Genomic DNA, 23640 nt, shown 5'->3' with positions numbered 1-23640 from the left:
GGGACTCCATACACTGACTCCCAGCAACAAAGTCCAACAACAGGTCACCCTTCCCCTTCTCAAGCATCCCGCAGGCAGGCAAGACACAGGCCTCCCTGTCATGATGAGTTTTCAACATATTATCAAGAAAAAGTTTCTGACCCTGTGAAGATAAGATAAGATAAGATAAGATAAGATAAGATATACTTTATTTATCCCGGAGGAAATTGCGGTATCACAGCAGCAGAACACAGATCTCGAACATGACACATATGATAACATAACATTTGGAATGCTTTAGACATTGCTTTTCAGACATTTGTTAAACACCCCCATAGCTGTTGGAACAAACGATCTCCTGTATTTTTCCTTTTTACACCTGAGGGATGAGGGAAGCAATGTTCTCAATCTCTTCCTTCAGTCTCCACCAGCATCTTAAGTATTTGTTTTAGAATACCATTAAAATATCCGCTTAGCCCATTGGTCTGCAGATGATAGAGGCTGCACTTGTATTTTTTGCAGAGACTTATCATCAGATTAGACAATTCGGTCCTCTGATCAGTCAACATATCCCTGGGGAATAGTAATAAAATAGCTCTTCTGATTCAGCTCTTTAATGATAAGAAGACTCCATTAATTTCAGCCTCAGATCATGATAAAAATAATCTGATGATTGTGAGATGACTCAATGGATCCTGTCCTAGTCTACACAGTGAAGCTGAAAATCCAGAAGGAAATAACACAGGAAGTATCATCATGTGTGTGCTCATCAGGAAGGATCTAGTCATATAGAAGAAAAAAGAGGAACAATTATCAAGCTACTCATTATAAAAGTAAGCCAAGAATAATCTTAGAAAAATCCTCTTGATATGATTTTTCTTTGAATTCTCAACAGATGAATCATTTCAGGAGGAAATATTTTAAAATTTCTGTATTATAGAATCATTCCATGCTTTTTTAACAAATACAATTTGTGGTGAGTATACTTGAAGTTCCAGTTCTCAATGAGAAAGTTTTGAGTTCTTTGACATTTTTGACATCCTCCCATGCCCTACCTCAAATAATAAAGCATAAATATGAATCTCAACTTAGATTTCTATTTCATTTGAAGCAACAAGACCTCAACAAAAATTTGCATTGCACATTAAAAGATGAGCTACCTAATTGGAATTCTAAGCCTCCTCTCAACTCTTTCAGCAACAAGTAAGTTTTTAAGTTTATTTTAATTGATTTATTATTAGTATTATAAAATATATACAAAAATAAACAATAGCAAAATAATACGGCATAAAAATTCTAAATGCTAAAATAACATAATGCAAATGTAATAAAATATATAATACAAATGATTAGATAATTAAAAAGAAATAAAATAAAGCATAAAAATATAATATATAATAACAATAAATCAATATTATATATTAAAATAAATTAAAATAATAAAATGATAATTCTCAAATCTTCTAATAAAAAGATATTTTACTAATTACAAAAATTAAAACAAATAAGTTTGCTGAGTGATCCTAGTTATTGGTTTTGTAAGTTGAACCTTGGCAGACACCTTTGATTTTCATAATATTATTGGCTGGGTGGCTCGTAAATGTCTTTTCCAAAAGAACTGCCACTAGAATTTTCTGAGCTGTGATTGAACCCTCAGGTTGGGAGTAACCATTGTCACATCCATTACGCAATGATCTTTAGAACATAGATGCAGAAGTGGTTGTCGTGACAGTTCACGGGAATGTCTTCCAATCTTCTGCCTTTACTTTGTATTGCACAAAATTGTGGATTGAGTTTTTTTTTACTTTTTTAATTTTTTTTTTTTTAAAACTAATCTCATTAATGTTTCTAAAATAATCTATTTCTGTAGCCAACAACTTTCTTACTACATCATCTACGTAACATTAAAGTCAATGTTCATTGAAATAAGTGATTAACTCACTGATTGTGTTGATGCCTCTGTAGGTTACGCTCTCTCGTGCGTCTCGTGTTCATCTGTGAATTCCAATCTGCCATGCACAGGATCCAGCATTACGACTTGTCTTTCAGGCTATCAATGTGCATCCATATCGACAAAAAGCATGTATAGTAAGTGATATGATACTTTATTATGTGATATTTCGTAAACTTGTGATTTTCCTTGAGTTTCTGTCCTCTCCCATTAGTAAAAGATCATCGGAGGCAATTATTTGAATTTTATTTAACTTTGAGTCCCAGTTTATGCAACTATACTGGAATCCTTGGTATTAACATTTTCATAAAGACGCCCAAATATTTTATGAGTGATAAAGACTCACCCTAATAGCACAACTTTGAAATTAATATAAGTTACGCACTTCCTAGTGGGAAAAGAAAAGTCAATTTGGAGGACTAATGGTGGTGAGACAATGTCTAAGTGGGTGTTATCGGATGGGAACTGATACAGAGAGAGAAAGTACATCCCATCAGTGAAAACTATCTGTTAACACCCACTTGGACTTAATAAAAGTTAACTCATTAGGTGCCAAATACTTTGATTGCAGATAACTCCGCCAAAAAAAAAAGTTTTGTTCCGCTATGCATTGCGTGTCCAGCTCAACATGAAAAATTTGGTTAAAGGTCCTCATTAAGTGCCAACATGAGTGAATATAAGAATGATTACTTTTAGCCTTTTATCAACCTTTTAAAATCTAGGTAAATGGTGGTTGGATGCTATTTTGTCAAATTCGCTCAAAGCAAACAACAACACTTTTGGACACCAATTCATGCCTGACCCTTTAGGCACAAATACTTAATACTGACATAGTGTACGCTAGTCTTTATGATAGAGTGTAGTGGTGTAAAATATAACTAAATCATTAGGAAGTGCACACCACTTAATGAATTAAGCAGAGACTATTATCATTGGGGTCTTGCTTTTAACATGGGGGCAACTTTTGAAAAATTTGACAGATGAGCATGTCCATGTCCTATACTGTCCATGAACTTTAATGGTCCTTGCCCAGACTAGCATGAAAGTGCCAAAACGTTTGTGCAACTTCTAGATGTACAAAAATTTAGAGACTTTTCAAAATGTTTGATGCCAGAAATCTGCCAAAAACACTTTGGTGAATCGGGGTCTATTTGACCAGAAACGTTTGCACACCCATATCCTGAATGAACATTACCATGGCACTATGATCTGCCAACATGTCTCATATAATCTTGTTTGAGGCCAGTTCACACATCCAGCCTAGAATAGTAGGAATAAGCTCTCACATATTAGCCATTTTATAAGGATTTTTCCCCGCCACTGGAAATTTCTCTTTTGTAACTAGAAAATTTGTCCACTTCAAAGTCAACTATCTCCGTAAAGATATGTCTGTAGTCACCCAGGCTTGTGATACTTTGGAAATGTATATCTCAAATCAATGGCCACATTGGAGACATAGCTTCCTTGCCAGAAGAGGAAGCAATGTGACCATAAGCTTAGTCAGGCAATGAGATGGTATGGGTGGAGGGGGATCAGGACTGTAAAAGTTCTAAAGTCCAGCAGACTGACAAACCCTATCAGGCAAAATCCGATGTGTCTTACCACTGTGCCAGGATCCATTCAGAATTGTCTTTAATTTGGATATAAATGTTTATTTGTAGATGGAGCTCTTGTTCCAGTTTCTATCAGGACATGCATGCCTGCATCCCAATGTGGCTTCATGGGCAGCATGAACATACAACAAGGGAGAATATGGACAAGTATTTCTTGTTGCAGCACCGATAACTGTTATCCTTCGATTCCTTCATGTAAGTCATCTATTTCATTATTGCTTTTCTCCATGTACTCCTAGCACATATTGCCTCATTGACATTGTCCAAAATTACAAGAAAACTATAATTTAAGTTGCATTATAAACTGATATATTTTTAACATAAATCCTGATTCATCCATTGATGGCTTCCACTCATTTTTTTGTGGCACTCAGCTATTGATTACATTAAGTACCAGTTTGAGTGCCATAGGGGTTTATGGGCTAGTCCATCACAAACTCACAAAAAAAACCACCTGCCCCGCAAATAAAGTACAGTGTATGGTATATAGAAAGGATTAGTATGTTTTTTCAAACCTTCATTCTTGTGATCAGTGGAGGTCTCAGTGGTGGAGTCACAAGTGATCGAACATTTATCATCTATCTCATGGAATAGTGATAAGAAGGAACTTTGGGAAAACATTTTAATGTGCTCAAGTCAAGGGACAACCTCTTTAACAAAGAGAAAGCTGGATGATGTGTTTGGTTCCTGAGGACGAGGTTGGAGTATCTCGAAACACGTGTTTTTTTCTTCTTGAATCTCCATTTTCCTTTGTGGGATATTAGCAGCACCGGAAAACCATCCATCTCCTTCTACTATCCTAAAGCTGAATGATAAATGTTCCTCACAGGATCATACATGAAAAACATTATGGGGTAAAAGTTATAAAAACAATATTTTTATACATTTAAAAGTCTCCGATTTACGCTTCTCTCTTATTCTCTTGCCCAATTCCAGCACCATCAGTGGACTCTACCCTCAATGGTAAAGTCTGTCCATCCTGCATGACTACTTCCTCTGACTCGTGTGACTCTTCAAACACTTTACAATGCAACGGAAATGAGAATACATGTCTTCTCCAGACAACAAAAACAACAGGTATCACAAATTATTCTTTACTTTTACACAATATGAAGTTAAAACATTAACATTTATTGAAAAAAATAGTGGCAGAGAAGCACTGACGTTTGGAGGACTTTCCTGCTACTTATTGGACTTGAGGCCTCACAACAATAATGATAATAAAGTAAACCACAGATTGTAGCTTACCCCATTTTACAACTGGGTAATAAATTTGACTAACACAAAGCTTGATCACTTTCAACCTACTGTTGGCTGTTATTTTTAGACTTTGTAAGTGCGAAGTGTAATATTACATTTACCATTCTGCAGGAAAAGAATGAAATCCTGTCCTTCTATAAGAAACCAAGGCATTTTATTAGAAATTTGTCTGATTGCCAAAATTCTAATTTGGCAAATACACTCAAATTCCAGTAGAAAATTTGATTTGTATCAGATATATTCAACGTGAATCGAATGAGTCCTGATTGCTTTTAAAAAGAGAAATGTATCATTCTTTAGGGTCTTTTGATTGCAAAGTATAATAAATGGATGGACTATGATGGGGTTGAAAAAACAATAAAATAGTTATCTTCAGCAAGCCCCTCAGTTGTCCCTGCCACCACATCTTCTAGATAGTCTGCTGCTGGCTTCCAAGGCCCTCACTTTGCTCCAACACTGGTCTCTTCTTCTCACTTTCAGAGCTGGTTATGCCTTGACACATGAACTAATATGGTCCCTTGAGATGGTGCATGTCATGACATCTTGACGACAAAACCTAATCATCTCTCATGGGTGTGTCAGATGTGACAGACAGTCGCCCTGCAGTTGGTTGCAGAAGATCTCTTCATTTGGCATTACAGACACCTTTGCATAACTGTCTCTCTCTAGGATCCAGGAGCTACCTCCCTCCTGCTAATTGACACCCAGTCCTGGGTGTTTAAATACTTTGTATGCTACAGGGAGGTGCCAGTGATATTCAAATGTTTCCTTGTAAAGGCTTGGAGTTATTGCAGTCTACTTACTTCCTTTCTGGTTCTAAGAGGACATGTGGTGTAATCTCTCTGACGTCAGCTCAAGCTAAGTTATTTCCTCTGGTTTGTCTCCCTTGTTGTCTTTTGTTGTTCTTGGAGACTGACTAGTGCTCATCCACTCCTTCCATATCCAGGGCCAAGCTCTGGGGAATTACAGGTTTGGGTTCCTGTGAAGCCATTGATGAGGAACCAATATAGGGACGATAGGGGAGACAGATCAGCCTAGGAGGTCTCTACCCCCCCCTTTCCCTAGTATGTGGGCTCCCTTCCCCTCCTCCCTTCATGTTGCACTTAGTTTTTCCCACACCTTGCGTGACACCATCTTCAGAAGTGAAGGTGAAGAGTAAAGAGGTTGTTGCCAGAGTGAAGCAGGGGACTAGGAAGCCAGTGGTGGACCACTGTGGCATAAAGAAGGAGGCCAGGTGGATTTGAGGTTTTATTGTTTTTAACCCCATTCCCTGTCCATATAAATCCAGCCAACTAGTAACCTGCTGGCCACCATTTCTTGGGATTTGGGTAAATCAAATTTCATAAAAATTAGGATTTGTTAGAATCCACATATTTTTGGAAATTATAAAGAAAACTTTATTCTCTTAGAATCGTTTTCCTCCTTAAATTTTGTAGAATGGCTGGCATGTTTAAGGCAAAGTGTGAAATATTGTAAGGCAATTTGATGCTGACTTAAATTTTGCGTAGCTATATATTACATTACAATTTTAATATTAAACTAAAAAAATGATTTTACCTTTCTATTTATTGCATAAGTCCAAAGATAAATTACATTTTGAGTTACTTTGTAAATTTTTCTTAACACAGAAACATTTCTTTTTTTAGAACTAGCTTTGGTGCAAATTTATTCCCACATCCCAATCCATCGGCCATGACAGTGGTCACAAATTGAGAACAGATTTTTTTTAAAGAAAAATGTTTTAATTGTAATTTAAAAGATCAAATTACATCATTTTAGTCTTTATTTTTTTTTTAATTGTGTATTAGGAAAAAGTTAGAAAACGTGTACAGAATATTTGGGTGCATATTTAAAGATTAAAGCTGGCTTCACATGTTTGGATTAACCTTAGATCTTCTGGCCAAAACAAACAGCCTTTAAACACTGGATTATTGAGAGTAATCCAGAAAAAATTATGAAAATCATCACTAAAAAATGGACGATTTTCATCCTTCTACTATCACTCGTCATCCAAATGTTTGGATTTTTTTTACATCCGGCCTCTTCTTACCTTCTGTATGAGACATCCTTCCTTTTTTACTCTGCATCAAGGCTTCCAACACCGATGAGGCCTCACAACATGCATTGCTTGAGCATTGTGAAGTTATTGGATTACTCAGTGTTGGATGTCCTCGTGCAGAGTGAAGATGAAGAAAGTCAGGCACTGAAGGAAATAAGCAAATTGGTTCTTCAGAGAGGAAGAGGACTCGAACTCTAGTGTCACCTATTGGAAGTAGCAATCCTAAAAGTCAATATTGACTCTTTAAGGAGACTTGTCCTATGACTTAGGATAAAAGCCAAACCAGGAATCTCAATTTGCAGACACTGTGCTTTGGGGTGTTCACTCTCACCAGTGCAAAGTGTGAGATCTGGTTTGGCTAGGTGAGAGGCGTCGGACAGAGATCTAAGGGGTAACGTTTCTCCTTGCAGAGAGTGACATGGCAAGTCAAAGTGAGGAGCCTTTTAAGCCTTTCAATGCTCTGGGAAATATGCAAATTGTCCCTTCAGAGAGGAAGAGTACTTGAACTCTGGTGCCACCTATTGGAAGTAGCGATAATAAAAGTAAATATCGACTCTCTAACAGGCCTTGCCACATGACTTAAGATAAAAACCAAACCAGAAATCTCAATTTGCAGACACTGTGTTTCGGGTACTGCCCCTCGTCAGTCCAAAGTGTGAGATCTGGTTTGGCTGGGTGAGAGGCATCTGACTGGGATCCAAGGGGTAATGTTTCTCCTTGTGGAGAGTGACATATCAAGGCTGACATGCCAAGGTCAGGAGACTTTTAAGCCCTGAAGGAAATAAGAGAACAAATAGAGCTTAAGAGCAGACTGTATAAAGAGGGCACAGTTATTGGGAAGGCCAAAAAAAGGACAGTAAAAGCATTTATTGCTTTTGTAAATGCCTTGCCAACCCTTAAAGTCCAAGAAGAAATATTATAGCTGGCCAATCTCCATTTTGCAGGATTTACATAAAGTGAGTCACCAAAAATTTTAATTCATCTAAATTCACAATTTTTAGGAAATTCTGCCTGCATTTCATGAATATACAATCAATTTGCTCATCTCTAAGAGCTAGTGTTAAGAAATGTAGATTAGGATTAAGGTGAGGGAAAGGGAAAGTTTGCATATAAGGGTATCACAGAAATGTCCTCTTTAGAAGAGGCAATCCAGGATGTTAAAATATCATCAATATGGTAGATACTTACTAGCCTATCTACACAAGTCAGCAAACATGTACGCAAATTATTTAAAAACACATAGATGTGTATGGTCATATCCCAAAAATAATCACAAAAAAAAAACATGAATAAGGGGGGAATTATTCACTGGCAAACGCGTTTCAAACCGAAGTTCTTTATCATTGCAATGATTAAGAACTTTGGTTTGAAACGCATTTGCCAGTGAATACTTCCCCCAGTTCCAGGTTGGCTGGCAGGGCTGCAAGAGTTGGCTTCTTACCAATTTGATATTGATGTCCTAGTCTAAGAATAGCCAATGAATAATGTTGTTGCTGTAACACCTTTTAATTTAAGTGAAGTTTTTAAATATATCATGAAATTTTTTGCAGGTGTTGTCCCTCTTTTAGCTTATCGAGGGTGTGCAACAAAGAATTTATGTGATCTTGGAACCCAGAATTTTGATGTTGACGGAGTCAAAATAGATATTACATTTACTTGCTCCAGTGGCGGCACAAGTGTACATAAAGTCCTCCTGACTCCAGCCGTTGTGTGTCTTCTGCTGCTGAAATTATTCTTCTAACATCTATTGACGATCTTTGGATGAATGAGGTCAAGAAAGAAAAGACAAATGTTTCCATGATAGACTACTTTTATGTTGTTCTTGTATCCAAGAATATAAGTGACAAAATAATCATCTTCTGCATCTATGCTTTTCAATTTTCTTGTAAATTTTCTTTAGCTTTGCAAATAAAATGAAATAAAAAATTAGCTGAATTTTAGGAATAATACATTTATAGAACATTGGAGGGTTGTAGTATTTTAAAGTGAAGCTTGAAAGTTTGTCAACCCTTCAGAATTTTCCAAACTTCTAAATATAATTTGACCAAAAATTACATCACATCTTCATACAGTCTAGAAGTTCCTCCATTTCTAGACAATTTTTCAGACTGGATTGGTGGAGTCCAAACTCTTCGGGGATGATATTGCAACCTTTTCAAGCCTGATGAAGAGCATCAACAACTTTTCTTCTGAGGTCCTCAAAAATCTCCTTTGTTCATGCCATGATATACTTTCCCAAACATGTTTTGTGAAGATCAGACTATTCAGACTTTGAGATTCTTTTATGTGCAAGTGACTCGCCCCCTGGGCCGTGGGGCACGCGGAACCGGGCGATAGGGGAACGATGGGGGTAGTAGTGGCGGCCCGGTCCCGCGGCTCAGGGTGGTCAGACCAATGATAGTCTGCTATGCGCTCCAAATAATGTCCGACTACGCCACCCGTGGATTGCGGTTATTAGGAACTGCCGCTGCAAGGCAGTCCGCTGGGGCTGATGATGGGTGCAGCCGAGGTGATGTGACTCCCCACGGGAAGAGTGCAGCCCCAGGGCAGTGTAGTGAATGGTGGGAGCGATGGTAGTGTGAGTCCCGGTGCTAATAGTGCTGGAGGCGCGAAGGAGCACACAGACAACAAGTTACAGTCCAGGGTCTTTACTCACAGTTCGTTTGTTCCAGGTCACTTCGGCCAGCAGTGACCGCCCGAGCCGTGCTGCGTCCACCAGGTGAGGGGCTCGGTCAACTCCCAGGCAGTTCAGGAGCATGGGACAGGACCCCCTTTTATCATTTCTCTGGCCTGCCTCACCAGTGACCCACTTTTGTCCAGCTGCCGCGGACCTGTGCGGTTAAACGTGGGCCCCGTCCTCCGCTGTCCTATATGGTGCCTTCCTAGCAGGTTTGATGAGGTGTCGCACCAATATATGATCACGACGACCGGTCTTTGGCTGAGGGTTGTTTCTCCTCCACCAACTTGGGATCCGGTACCCTTAATCTGCCTGACCCTGCACCCTGGATTCTCGTGGGTTCTTAGGGTCCCTTCCACCTTCTTGTTCCTGAGCCCTTCTGTTTCTCTGTCTCTCCTTCTTTGCAGTTCCTTTCTGTTTCTGTTCCTTTCTCTTGGAGCTGAGATGAGCCAGAATCTCAGCTCCCCTTCACCTCCTCCTCGGCCTCTTCTCCAGGCCCACTTCTCCTTCTCCTCTCAGGCCCCGGCCTCGTCCCTAGGCCTGCCTCTGGAGCAGCACTCAGCCTGAGCTGCTGCTCCCTGTCTTCTCCTCTCCACAGAACGAACGAACCTAGATCTAAGATGGTGCCCACCTTTTATACCTCCTTCTAGCCATGAGCCCAGGTGACCAGCAGCCAATGTGCTCCTTCCTACACTCAGAAACTGCCCCCTATCTGCCCCTACAGCACTGGGTGTTCCACCCCTCCCTCCCCACTCCAGCAGGGACATGGTCGGTCGTGCCTGCACTTCTGTCTAGTGGGAGCACCGTTGAGCTGTCCCTCGGAAATGGGGTGTGTGTGCTGTATGCAGCTAACTGAGCCCTGGTCCATACTCCATCCTTACCTGGGAGTGGAATATCACACCTCTGGTCTGAGGTGCAATACCCCTGTAGCGGCCGAACCCTCGGGGCGCTACATTCCCCCCTGGTAAAGCACAGCACGTCCTCGGGCTGGAAAAGAGCAAAAACAGTTGATCACAGGACATACAAAACTTTTTCAATAACTTTTTACATTAGAAACAGACATTACGGTTCAACTCCCTTTATGGGACACACTTTTCTTTTCACTAGACATTATAGAAAACTTTTTCAATACTTCCGGAACTCTTTTGTATAAAACATTATAGAAAACTTTCACATGACTATTTAGCAGCATATAAAACCTTTTCACATAAAACATTTTTTTAATTAAAGCACATTCTTGGATTCTTGGCTGCGGTGCAACTTGCGACCAGGTGCTCTTTCTTTTTAAAGGTGCAACAGTCCATTTTAACTTTGAGGTAGACGTTGCGGTTCTTGTATAAAACCAGTAGGGGGCGCTTTAAGAAGCGCAACTATATACATGGTATTGGCCATTCCCAGTCCTCGGCCGGTGGGGATAGTGGAATGGCTGCTCACAGTCCTCAGCCTGTTAGGGGAAGAGGGATTGCTGTTCTCAGTCCTTAGCCAGGTTACTTAGGGGATAGGGCATAACGTTCACACAGTCCTATATCAGTCCCAACGGGGACCACACCTCAATCTAGTAACAGTCCCACACAGTTCCTTTACACCCTTACGGGTAACTATTTACAATGCCACTTTACCGTTCACTGGTAACGGTGTCTTTGTGACGCTCCTTCTTCCTCCTCATACGGATCTTCAGGCCCGTCCGGGCCCTCCTGGTACTCAGCGTCCGAGTAGTGCTGTTCCTCCTCCTCTACTACTCGGCGGACGTGTAGGGCGTACCACCCCTTCACGCCTTGGTGTCGGGTGTAAGACACCACATCGCCTGGGATTAGATCCCGCCCACGATGGCCTTCCGGTAGGTGACTCTCCACATCTCTCCTTGTCACAAACACGTCACTGATGGTCTCGGGGTCTCGGATGAAACCCCAGCCGCGCTCCATCTGGAACTTCACCACAGTCCCGGTGACTCGGGGTCTGCGGGCAGTTTGGGGATCTCGCCGCGCCTTCATTTTCTGCTCCGCGCTCTGGACCTGCAGCTTCTCTTGCTTCACCCGCCGCTCTCGCTGCTCCTTCTCAAACATCTCCAGCTGTTGGCGGCAGGCATCCCGCCGCTCAGCTGCGCCCGCTCGCGTTTCTTTCGTGAACCCCATCAGGTCCTCCCCTGTGGGGTCCCATTCGAACTGGGCATCTTCCAATGGCAGCTGGGGGAGCAGGTATGAGGGGCTCAGAGGGTACTTCGACCTCCGCGGACGGGCTCCTCCGGAAGCGGAGGTTGACAAACTCGGGGGGCCAGATGAAAGGCAGCCCATCCAGAGTGGTGTATTGGGCGAAGAGATCCGCACCCAGTGGTGGTACTGCAGTAGCAGGGGGCACAGGTGGGTTGGCGGCGCCCGGGGGCACGTGACCTTGCGACCAGGCCTGCGGTGGCGGTTGGCTGAGCACGCCCGGGGTCAGAGGGCACGGCGTGGGGCGGGGCTCACTGGCAGCGTCGACGGCCTGGGGGCCGGTTGATGGCGGTGAGGGCACGGTGTCGACGGCGGGTCCCGGTGCATTGGGCTCCGCGACGGGGTGCAGGGGCAGGTCGGCGGCCTTAGGATTCGGTGCAGGGGCGTCTCCGGTACCTGCCTCTGCTGTCACGGCCTCCTCCGCGGCGTCGTCCTCGGCCTCCACTCGGCCTTCACTGCCCTCGGTGGCTGGTGCGCTGCTCGTTGATGGCGCCTTCGGCTGCAGGATCACAGCCCGCCGGGCCACTTTCTTCTTCCATCCGGCGATCACGTCCTGCTGCACCCGGACCATCCTCCGGTCCAGTTCTTCCAACGCCGCCCGTGTGTATTCGGGGTCCTCCTTGGGGAGATGGGCTAACAGCTCGGTGAGGCTGCATGGTGGTGTAGCTTGCAGCAGGCCCTTTGCCAGGGTACCGGAACTGGTTTCCCCCTCCATGTTCGGGTGCGGCCTGGCCAGACTGATCCAGACTGCGCCCTGCCCCACAGTTTTCTTCTCTCTCCGCCCCCAGAGGGGGTGGTCCTGGGGCATTCTGCTGACAATCACTTTCAGGGGCAGCCCCCCCATGTTGATGGACATCTCCACTGCTGCATTCATGGCTGGTGGGGGCGGGCTCCTTCTTTGGCGCCATTCTGGGACCTGGCCCACGATGGGAGGTGGCTTCCTGCTGTCTTTTGGTGCGCACATAATGGCGTCCGCTCTGCCAGGGCGGGAAAGACGGATGAAGATGGCGGGAAACGGTCCAAGATGGCGTCTGATGGCGGGAATCGGCTCCGGATGGCGGGAAACGACTCCGGACGGCGGGAAACTTCTTTTTAAGGTACATGTGCAGTTTTCTTCAGGCACGCAATACCCGTTTGTGGCGGGTTGGTCACGATCCTGCCGACTACGCCAAAGCTGACTCGGCCCCTGGGCCGTGGGGCACGCGGAACCGGGCGATAGGGGAACGATGGGGGTAGTAGTGGCGGCCCTGTCCCGCGGCTCAGGGTAGTCAGATCAATGGTAGTCTGCTATGTGCTCCAAATAATGTCCGACTACGCCACCTGTGGATTGCGGTTATTAGGAACCGCCGCTGCAAGGCAGTCCGCTGGGGCTGATGATGGGTGCAGCCGAGGTGATGTGACTCCCCACGGGAAGAGTGCAGCCCCAGGGCAGTGTAGTGAATGGTGGGAGCGATGGTAGTGCGAGTCCCGGTGCTAATAGTGCTGGAGGCGCGAAGGAGCACACAGACAACAAGTTACAGTCCAGGGTCTTTACTCACAGTTCGTTTGTTCCAGGTCACTTCGGCCAGCAGTGACCGCCCGAGCCGTGCTGCGTCCACCAGGTGAGGGGCTCGGTCAACTCCCAGGCAGTTCAGGAGCATGGCACAGGACCCCCTTTTATCCTTTCTCTGGCCTGCCTCACCAGTGACCCACTTTTGTCCAGCTGCCGCGGACCTGTGCGGTTAAACGTGGGCCCCGTCCTCCGCTGTCCTATATGGTGCCTTCCCAGCAGGTTTGATGAGGTGTCGCACCAATATATGATCACGACGACCGGTCTTTGGCTGAGGGTTGTTTCTCCTCCACCAACTTGGGATCCGTTACCCTTAATCTGCCTGACCCTGCACCCTGGATTCTCGTGGGTTCTTAGGGTCCCTTCCACCTTCTTGTTCCTGAGCCCTTCTGTTTCTCTGTCTCTCCTTCTTTGCAGTTCCTGTTCTGTTCCTTTCTGTTCCTTTCTCTTGGAGCTGAAATGAGCCAGAATCTCAGCTCCCCTTCACCTCCTCCTCGGCCTCTTCTCTAGGCCCACTTCTCCTTCTCCTCTCAGGCCCCGGCCTCTTCCCTAGGCCTGCCTCTGGAGCAGCACTCAGCCTGAGCTGCTGCTCCCTGTCTTCTCCTCTCCACAGAACGAACGAACCTAGATCTAAGATGGTGCCCACCTTTTATACCTCCTTCTAGCCATGAGCCCAGGTGACCAGCAACCAATGGGCTCCTTCCTACACTCAGAAACCGCCCCCTATCTGCCCCTACATCACTGGGTGTTCCACCCCCCTCCCCACTCCAGCAGGGACATGGTCGGTCGTGCCTGCACTTCTGTCTAGTGGGAGCACCGTTGAGCTGTCCCTCGGAAATGGGGTGTGTGTGCTGTATGCAGCTAACTGAGCCCTGGTCCATACTCCATCCTTACCTGGGAGTGGAATATCACACCTCTGGTCTGAGGTGCAATACCCCTGTAGCGGCCGAACCCTCGGGGCGCTACACAAGCAACTCTTTCAAAGATAAATCTAGCAACAACTTTACATGACCAGTCTGTTCCTTCATTACAGAGAAACCAGTGATTGAATTGAAATTTTTACTGACATCATTTTTGATGCGTGACTTCAGGTAGATGATTCCTCAGTCAAGCAGGAGGAGGAAGCTCTGGGCGGGGAATAAAGCTGGAGTGACGGAGACTTCAGATCTATCATAGCTTTTCAGCCTCATTTGCATATCAATTCAAATGCTGATTTCTCAGTAAAGAAGGAATGGACTGGCCATGTAAAAAGATTGCTGGACTTGTCTTTGAAAGACCTACATAAGCATGTAACAAGCTTGGGGTGTGAAATCCTGATGGTGTCCCCAGGAGTAGCTCATTGTAGCACAGTTAGATGTAGTAGACCACGTCTAAGTGTTCACCTCCTGTAGGCATACACTCCGAAAATTATGCCATCACCAATACAGTCTATGGCCCCGCCGGTGCATACATCTGGATCCCGTTTTGTGGGGGGAGTTCAGACGTATGCCCCGACGGGACCAAAGAACATGTCCCTAAATGTAATGTGAAAGCATCCTTATGATAGCTGCCATGTATACATTTTACCAGTCAGGCTAAGTCATTCCGAAAAATAACAGAGGTTGGAATTGTAATATCATCATACATATAACAAAAAAAGGTCAACCTGGTCCACTGATTTTAGTGGGATGACCCAACCATTTTAAGGGAATCTGTTAGGAGGTTTTTGCTTTTTAATCTGAGAGTAGCATTATGTAGGGGCAGACAGCCTGATTCCAGGAATATGTCACCTTTTAGGCTGTGTGCTATAGTTTCAATACAATCAGCGTTTTATCAGTAGAAGATTATCACTGCAGGACTAGGTGTCATGTGCAAGGCAGTCAGGCTAATATTTATAACCCCACCCTCACCACTGATTGGCAGATTACTTACAATGAACAGTGTACATAGGAAGTTGCCAATCAGAGATGTGGGCGAGGTTATACACAGTTAAGCAGTCATTGTATTGCCAAATTTAGTGCAGATAAAACAGGGATTCTATCAAAATTGCACCAAGCAGTCCAGTAAGTGATATATCGCTGGAATCAGGGTCTCTGCCCCTACATCATGCTGCTCTCAATTTACAGAGCAAAAACCTGCTGACAGATTTTCTTTAATGTGTATGAGGACCCACTTTTGTGGAAGGGGACGTTCGAGCAGCTCGACCACTGCATGGATCAATTGAATGCTAATGCATTTAACATCAAATTGATATATAAAGCGGATCACAAGAGGTTGGACTTTCTGGATATCAGTATTGAGGTGGATGCAGGAGGATATATACAGACTGATGTGTTCAGAAAGACCACCTCTGTGAACTCATTGATCCATGCTACATCTGCACACAGTGCATCCACCATTAGGGCCATCCCGGTGGGTCAGTACCTCACGATGAGGCAGATCTGTTCCACGGAGGACCAATTTGAGGCCCAGGCCAAGGACTTAAAGTCAAGATTTGAGGCTAGGGGTTACAGTCATAGGTGCATCAGAAGAGGTTACAGGAGAGCAAAGACCACTTTCCGTGGCTCCCTCCGGTTTCCTCCACCCAAGACTAATAAGTAGGATGGTCAACTGAGGTTCATTTCAACATACTATCATGAATGGCAGAACATGCGGAAGATCTTGAGTAAACACTGGACTGTTCTTATGACAGATGTAGTGTTACGAACTAACTTCGCTGCTCTTCTTTTGTCTCTGCGGACGGATCACGGCGGTTTCCCATTTAACAATATATAATGTGTGGAAGCACTCACATTGTATACTATGCTACATGTGGATGCCCAAAGATCTATGTCGGGCTCATGACTAGGGAGGTACGAGTTAGGATCCGTGAGCATGTGAGGGATATTGGTGCGGCCAAGGCTGCGACTGACACGTCAGATCTTAAAACCATCCCATGTCATTTTCTGATGCACCATGACTGACTCCAAAACCCTCAAGGTTGGAGGGATCGACATCATTCACATGGGCATCAAGGGAGGAGATGCAAAGAGACTTCTGATGCAATGTGGATTGTTTCCTTGGGGACAATGACCCCTGCAGGTCTAAATGAGGCATCGAGCTTCTCTTCTTTTCTGCAGTTTGACACCTGTCACTTTTTTCTGCTGTTCTTCTAAATAACTGATTTTCCACAAAGATAACACGCTGCGTGACAGTGTGGCAAATCACGGATGTTCATGGGCGGAGCCGATATTTTTGGCGCAAACAAGCCGGAACCCCAAACATGAACCCGAATTTGAAATGCCGAACAAATTCGCTCAACAATTATGACAACAAAGAGGACCACTACAGATATGGACATTGCTTATGATTGTCTACCATCCCTGAAAAGATGAAGACAGAATATAATTTATTCGATATATGATTTATAATGGGATGTGTGGCATTTTGTCCTGTCGCCATATAGTATTTGGTTTTGGCCTGTATTTTCTGTTTGTGTTATGGTCCAATGATGAGTATGGCTCCTGTAAATAATAGAATTCAGCATACTTGCCTAGACCTCCTTTCGGTATGCGCATGCGCCTCTCCCCGCCTGCTACCTCCGCTCATGCTCTGGCGTCTTTTTAGATGGGTGTGCACGTTACCAGAAGCCTAGGCAATGCGTCCTCGCTCCCGTCCATTCGCACTACTCCGGTCACATGGTTAAAGGTACTGCTGCCTTGCTATTTCATCACTTGGTGATTGGCTGCAATATTCACATGTGACTTCAGTCACATGCTGGAAGGTACTGCTGCCTTGCTATTCATCACTACCCCTTGAAAAAGAATATGAAACGTGCGTTGGGGGGGCTGCGTTTGATTCCTTAGTAGGGGTCTCACTGCCAAAAGGGTAAGATTACTCTAGCCACATGGCTATGACCACTAATAATATGTGCTGACTTTGTGTGGTTACATTTTGACTAATCAACAGATATGTGATTGTACTTTATGTAATCAAGATCTTTGGGATGTTTTAATGTGCAACCTCCTTGTATCTTGACTTACCTGTTTAGTGAGACTAACCCTCTATATACCTAGCAATTGTTTTTTTCTTTGTTTTTATTGTTTTTTTTTTGTGTTACTTGCATTTTTCTGTTTTAATTGTTGGTGTATTTTTGATGAACCACCCATTCCGGTCCATCGATGTTTTTAATATGTTAATATATGACTTCAGGAGTGATGCGTTTGCACACATGCTGTTTCATTTTCGCCTGTCTCCTTTTTATAGCTATTTTCAGCACAAGGGAGACATTATTTGAAAATGAACCTGGTTTCTATATTTCTAATCACTGGAATCAGGGTCTCTGCCCCTACATCATGCTGTTCTCAATTAACATAGCAAAAACCTGCTGACAGATTCTTTTTAATGTGTATGGGGACTTCTTTACTACGCCAACTAATTGTGTCCGGGAATATAAAGATCGGACAGATAGATTCCAAATGACCAATTATTCCACATAAAGAACATCAGAACTATTGGCCGACCTAAACATTAAGAATGTCAGGGGAGATATCTGTTGGCCAACTGTGTATGTCCGGCCTCAAAGTCGTTTGATGATGCGAACAAGACTGCGGGCATATTTTTTAGATCTTAATGCCATGGCATAAAAAAGTGACCTCTCTATCTGAAAAGGGCAACATTATGGATTTCAGATGGACAAGTGATATCCTGCCATAACTGTCATGCCCAAATTACCCAGCTTACCCTGCATGCCATGATCAACTGCTTGATAAAGAAGAGGTACCCAAAATAGGGCAACATGCACGGATGCTGAATTCTATCTTTCGAGAGTTTCTGCCCAACCATGAATAGTTTGGAAAGCCTAAGAACCTCAAAATTGGACTCAACTTCACGACGGTGATCAAGTTGGTGGATGTAATGATGATTTTGTTTTGAAATAAAGATTTATATCTACAAGTTGGATTGTTTGTTATTTCATATAAATGAGCATTGAGGATAATGGAGGGTGCTGCAATTTATTTTGCTTGGTCTGAATTACAGCTTAAGAACAAGTATACAGAGGGCAATGGTCTACAGATAGAAAGGATCTTAATTGACTTATATTGCCATGACCAAAAATCTATGAATAATACTGAGAGTATTCAGAGACATACTGTTTACACACTATACCTATATATGCTTCTTCATATTCCTCCATACAAAGAACACACATACAGTGGGGAAAATAAGTATTTGATACACTGTCAATTTTACAAGTTTTCCCACCTACAAAGAATGGAAAGTTCTGTATTTTTTATCGTAGGCACATATCAACTGTTAGAGACATAATAATAATAATAAAAAATTTTATAGCGCCAACATATTCCGCAGCACTTTACAATTTTAGGGGGGACTTATACAGACAATACAGAATAAGCATATCTCATATCGAAAGGAGTGAGGGCCCTGCTCGCAAGCTTACAGTCTATAACGAAATAGGGGTGACAGAAAAGGTAACATGTACATATGTTGTATAATACAGCCATAATATACTAAATCGGGTATGTACATAACACAACATGAACTGGTCTCCAGCCAATAAATGTACAGTACAGACAGAGGCTAATCAGTGCATGGATGGTATGAACATGAATTTGAAGAAAATTTTAATTTGGTCCAAACTAGGACAGTTAGATAATTATGTTGAGGTGATAGGCAAGTCTACAGAAATGCGTTTTTAGGGCATGCTTAACACTGTAGGTATTGGGAATTAATCAAGTTGTCCTGGGTAGTGCATTCCAAAGAGTTGGCGCAGCACATGAGAAATCTTGGAGACTGGAGTGGGAAGTTCGGATTATGGAGGATTTTAGTTTTAAGTCATTGGCAGAATGGAGGGCATGGGTAGGGTGGTAGACTGAGACGAGGGAGTAGATGTAGGAGGGTGATGAAGCATTGAGCGCTTTGTGGGTAAGAGTGATAAGTTTATATTGAACTCTGTATTGGATGGGCAACCAGTGCAATGACTGGCACAGGAAAGAGGCATCGGTGTAGCGGTTGGTGAGGAATATGATCCTGGCTGCTGTGTTCAGGACAGATTGAAGTTGGTAAAGTTTTATAAGAGGGAGGCCTATTAGTAAAAAGTTGCAATAGTCCAAACAAAAATGCATAAGAGCTACAGTAAGAGTTTTTGCCAAGTCATATTTAAGAAAAGTTCTGATTCTTGAGATGTTTTTGAGGTGTAGATGACATGAACGAGCGAGTGATTTGATGTGAGGAGTGAAGGAAAGATCTGAATCAAATATGACCCCAAGAATGCGGACATGTTGCTGGGGAAAAATCTGAAAATAAAACCAAGAAAATCAAATTGCATGATTTTTTTGCATTTTAGTGCATGAAATAAGTATTTGATCAACAACCAACCAACTTGCTCTTACAGACCTATTAGTTTTTCTTTATGAAGTCTTCCTACTCTGCACTCATTATCTGGATTAATTGCATCTGTTTGAACTCATTACCTGTATAAAAGACACCTGTCCACACAATTAATCACACTCCAACCTCTCCACCATGGTCAACACCAAAGAGCTGTCTGAGGACACCAGGGACAAAATTGTAGACGTGCACAAGGCTGGGATGGGCTACAGGACAATTGGCAAGCAGATTGTTGAGAAGGCAACAACTATTGGTACAATTTTTAGAAAATGGAAGAAACACATGATGACTGTCAGTCTTCTTCGATCTGGGGTTCCATGCAGGATCTTGCTCATGGGGTAAGGATGATTCTGAGAAAGTCATGAATCAGCCCAGAACTACATGGGAGAACCTGGTCAATGACCTGAAGAGAGCTGGGACCAAAGTCTCAAACATTACCGTTAGTAACACACTACGCTGTCATGAATTAAAATCCTGCTGGGCATGCAAGGTCGCCTGGCTCAAACAATCACATGTCCAGGCCCATTTTAAATTCGCCAATGACCCTTCGGATAATCCAGAGGAGGCATGGGAGAAGGTCATGTGGTCAGATGAGACTAAAATAGAACTTTTTGGTATCAACTCCATCGATGTGTTTGGAGGAAGAAGAAGGATGAGTACAACCCTAAGAACACCATCCCAACTTTAAAGCAAGGTGGGGAAAACATACTTTGGGGGTGCTTTTCTGCAAATGGGACAGGACAACTGCACCGCATTGAAGGGAGAGTGAGTGGGATCATGTATCTCGAGATTTTGGCCAACAACCCCCTTCTCTCAGAGCATTGAAAAAAGGTCGTGGCTGGGTCTTCCAGCATTACAATTAGAGATGAGTGTTGTTCTACTCGAACTGTTCGCCAATCTCAAATTCAAGCTGTTTTGGGCGGTGTTCGAGCCGTTTGCGAACACGAACGATTTGAGAAAAATTCGGCTGTTCGAGGTTATGTTCGATAACTGTTCATGCACCAAAATCATAACTGGATTTTTTCTCAGTAATGATGAAAATTAATGTTAATACGCAGTTTGAGTGTACAGCGGGGTGGGGGGAGGGGCAGGGGATGGATCTCTGCAGGAATAATGAAGATCTCCATTTTTTTTTCTCTTTCCCGCATTTACAGTGGGGAGGTGCAATCTGTCAGCCTATCAGCAGCACACACACGGAGCGAAGTGCTTTTTTCACACAAGCAAGGGCATGTGTCATTGGCAGTGTATGTCACATGTCCTTGCCCTATAAGACCAAGCCATTTTCCCCGTCGCCACCATTTTCTCACTGCTGCAGCTGCGTGTTAGACGGCACCGCTGTTGCTGTGTGCGCTATACCTTGTTAATTTCAAGCCAATTTTCGCACAAATCTACAGATAGCTTGGGAGTAGGGAATAGTTGTGATTGCAGTCCTTTTAAGGACTAGGTTACAGCATTTCCTATGACTTTTATCAGGCAGGTCTGTGCTCTTAAATAGATAGATTGTGGGAGTAAAGACTAATTGTAATTGCAGTCCTTTTCAGGACTAGGTTACATCAGTTCCTATCAGTTTTTGCCAGGCAGGTCTGTGCCAGTGCTGTGCAAGTTTTTTTCACAGCATTTGGCTGAAACTAGCAAAGCTAATCCTTTTTGGCCTATTGCAGAGTGTGTTATTCAGTGGAGTAGCCTATCTGTGTTGCAAGATATACCACCTGTGTATAGAATACCAATTTTTTTTACTGCACCTAGTGAAGTAAAATCTTTTGGGCATAGCATCATTCTATTAGTCCATCTATACTGACCTCCATCAGGTTGCAAATTGAATATAATTTTTTTCTGCATCTAGCTCTGAAAAAATATTTGGGCTTCTAGCAGTGTGTGGGACTTGTTCTATTAGTCCATCTATACTGACCTCCATCAGGTTGCAAACTGAATATAATTTTTTTCTGCATCTAGCTCTGAAAAAATATTTGGCCTTCTAGCAGTGTGTGGGACTTTCTCTATTAGTCCATCTATACTGACCTCCATCAGGTTGCAAACTGAATATATATTTTTTCTGCATCTACCTCTGAAAAAATATTGGGCTTCTAGCTGTGTGTGGGACTTGTTCTATTAATCCATCTATACAGACCTCCATCAGGTTGCAAACTGAATATAATTTTTTTCTGCATCTACCTCTGAAAAAATATTTTGGCTTCTAGCTGTGTGTGGGACTTGTTCTATTAGTCCATCTATACTGACCTCCATCAGATTGCAAACTGAATATATTTTTTTTCTGCATCTACCTCTGAAAAAATATTGGGCTTCTAGCTGTGTGTGGGACTTGTTCTATTAATCCATCTATACAGACCTCCATCAGGTTGCAAACTGAATATAATTTTTTTCTGCATCTACCTCTGAAAAAATATTTTGGCTTCTAGCTGTGCGTGGGACTTGTTCTATTAGTCCATCTATACTGACCTCCATCAGGTTGCAAACTGAATATAACTTTTTTCTGCATCTAGCTCTGAAAAAATATTTGGCCTTCTAGCAGTGTGTGGGACTTGTTCTATTAATCCATCTATACAGACCTCCATCAGGTTGCAAACTGAATATAATTTTTTTCTGCATCTACCTCTGAAAAAATATTTGGGCTTCTAGCTGTGTGTGGGACTTTCTCTATTAGTCCATCTATACTGACCTCCATCAGGTTGCAAATTAAAAATAATTTTTTGTCTGCATCTAGCTCTGAAAAAATATTTGGCCTTCTAGCAGTGTGTGGGACTTTCTCTATTAGTCCATCTATACTGACCTCCATCAGGTTGCAAACTGAATATATTTTTTTTCTGCATCTACCTCTGAAAAAATATTGGGCTTCTAGCTGTGTGTGGGACTTGTTCTATTAATCCATCTATACAGACCTCCATCAGGTTGCAAACTGAATATAATTTTTTTTCTGCATCTACCTCTGAAAAAATATTTGGGCTTCTAGCTGTGTGTGGGACTTGTTCTATTAGTCCATCTATACTGACCTCCATCAGGTTGCAAACGAAAATATTTTTTTGTCTGCATCTAGCTCTGAAAAAATATTTGGCCTTCTAGCAGTGTGTGGGACATTCTCTATTAGTCCATCTATGCTGACCTCCATCAGGTTGCAAATTAAAAATAATTTTTATCTGCATCTACCTCTGAAAAAATATTTGGGCTTCTAGCTGTGTGTGGGACTTGTTCTATTAATCCATCTATACTGACCTCCATCAGGTTGCAAACTGAATATAATTTTTTTCTGCATCTAGCTCTGAAAAAATATTTGGCCTTCTAGCAGTGTGTGGGACTTTCTCTATTAGTCCATCTATACTGACCTCCATCAGGTTACAAATTAAAAATAATTTTTATCTGCATCCAGCTCTGAAAAAATATTTGGCCTTCTAGCAGTGTGTGGGACTTTCTCTATTAGTCCATCTATACTGACCTCCATCAGGTTGCAAATTAAAAATAATTTTTATCTGCATCCAGCTCTGAAAAAATATTTGCCCTTCTATCAGTGTGTGGGACTTTCTCTATTAGTCCATCTATACTGACCTCCATCAGGTTGCAAATTAAAAATAATTTTTATCTGCATCCAGTTCTGAAAAAATATTTGGCCTTCTAGCAGTGTGTCGGACTTTCTCTATTAGTCCATCTATACTGACCTCCATCAGGTTGCAAATTAAAAATATTTTTTTGTCTGCATCTAGCTCTGAAAAAATATTTGGCCTTCTAGCAGTGTGTGGGACTTTCTCTATTAGTCCATCTATACTGACCTCCATCAGGTTGCAAACTGAATATATTTTTTTTCTGCATCTACCTCTGAAAAATATTGGGCTTCTAGCTGTGTGTGGGACTTGTTCTATTAATCCATCTATACAGACCTCCATCAGGTTGCAAACTGAATATAATTTTTTTCTGCATCTACCTCTGAAAAAATATTTGGCCTTCTAGCTGTGTTTGTGACTTGTTC

The 23640-nt window shown here is 42.8% G+C and overlaps 1 long non-coding RNA gene across 1 annotated transcript in view; it reads right to left on the bottom strand.

Moving 5' to 3' along the window:
* Nucleotides 1-243: 243 nt before the first annotated feature.
* LOC141171982 (uncharacterized) overlaps nt 244-23640 on the bottom strand; it is a 152065-nt gene continuing 128668 nt past the window's right edge. Inside the window, exon 3 of the long non-coding RNA XR_012252403.1 lies at nt 244-759. This is a non-coding gene — a long non-coding RNA (uncharacterized lncRNA). The remainder of the gene's footprint in view (nt 760-23640) is intronic.

The sequence above is a fragment of the Phyllobates terribilis genome, unplaced genomic scaffold, assembly GCF_046119375.1.
Source record: "Phyllobates terribilis strain yellow unplaced genomic scaffold, ASM4611937v1 Scaffold_12__6_contigs__length_324123572, whole genome shotgun sequence".
In the NCBI taxonomy this organism is placed as follows: domain Eukaryota; kingdom Metazoa; phylum Chordata; class Amphibia; order Anura; family Dendrobatidae; genus Phyllobates; species Phyllobates terribilis.
The sequence above is the reverse complement of the archived record's forward strand: the minus strand, read 5'-3'. Positions and strand labels throughout refer to the sequence as shown.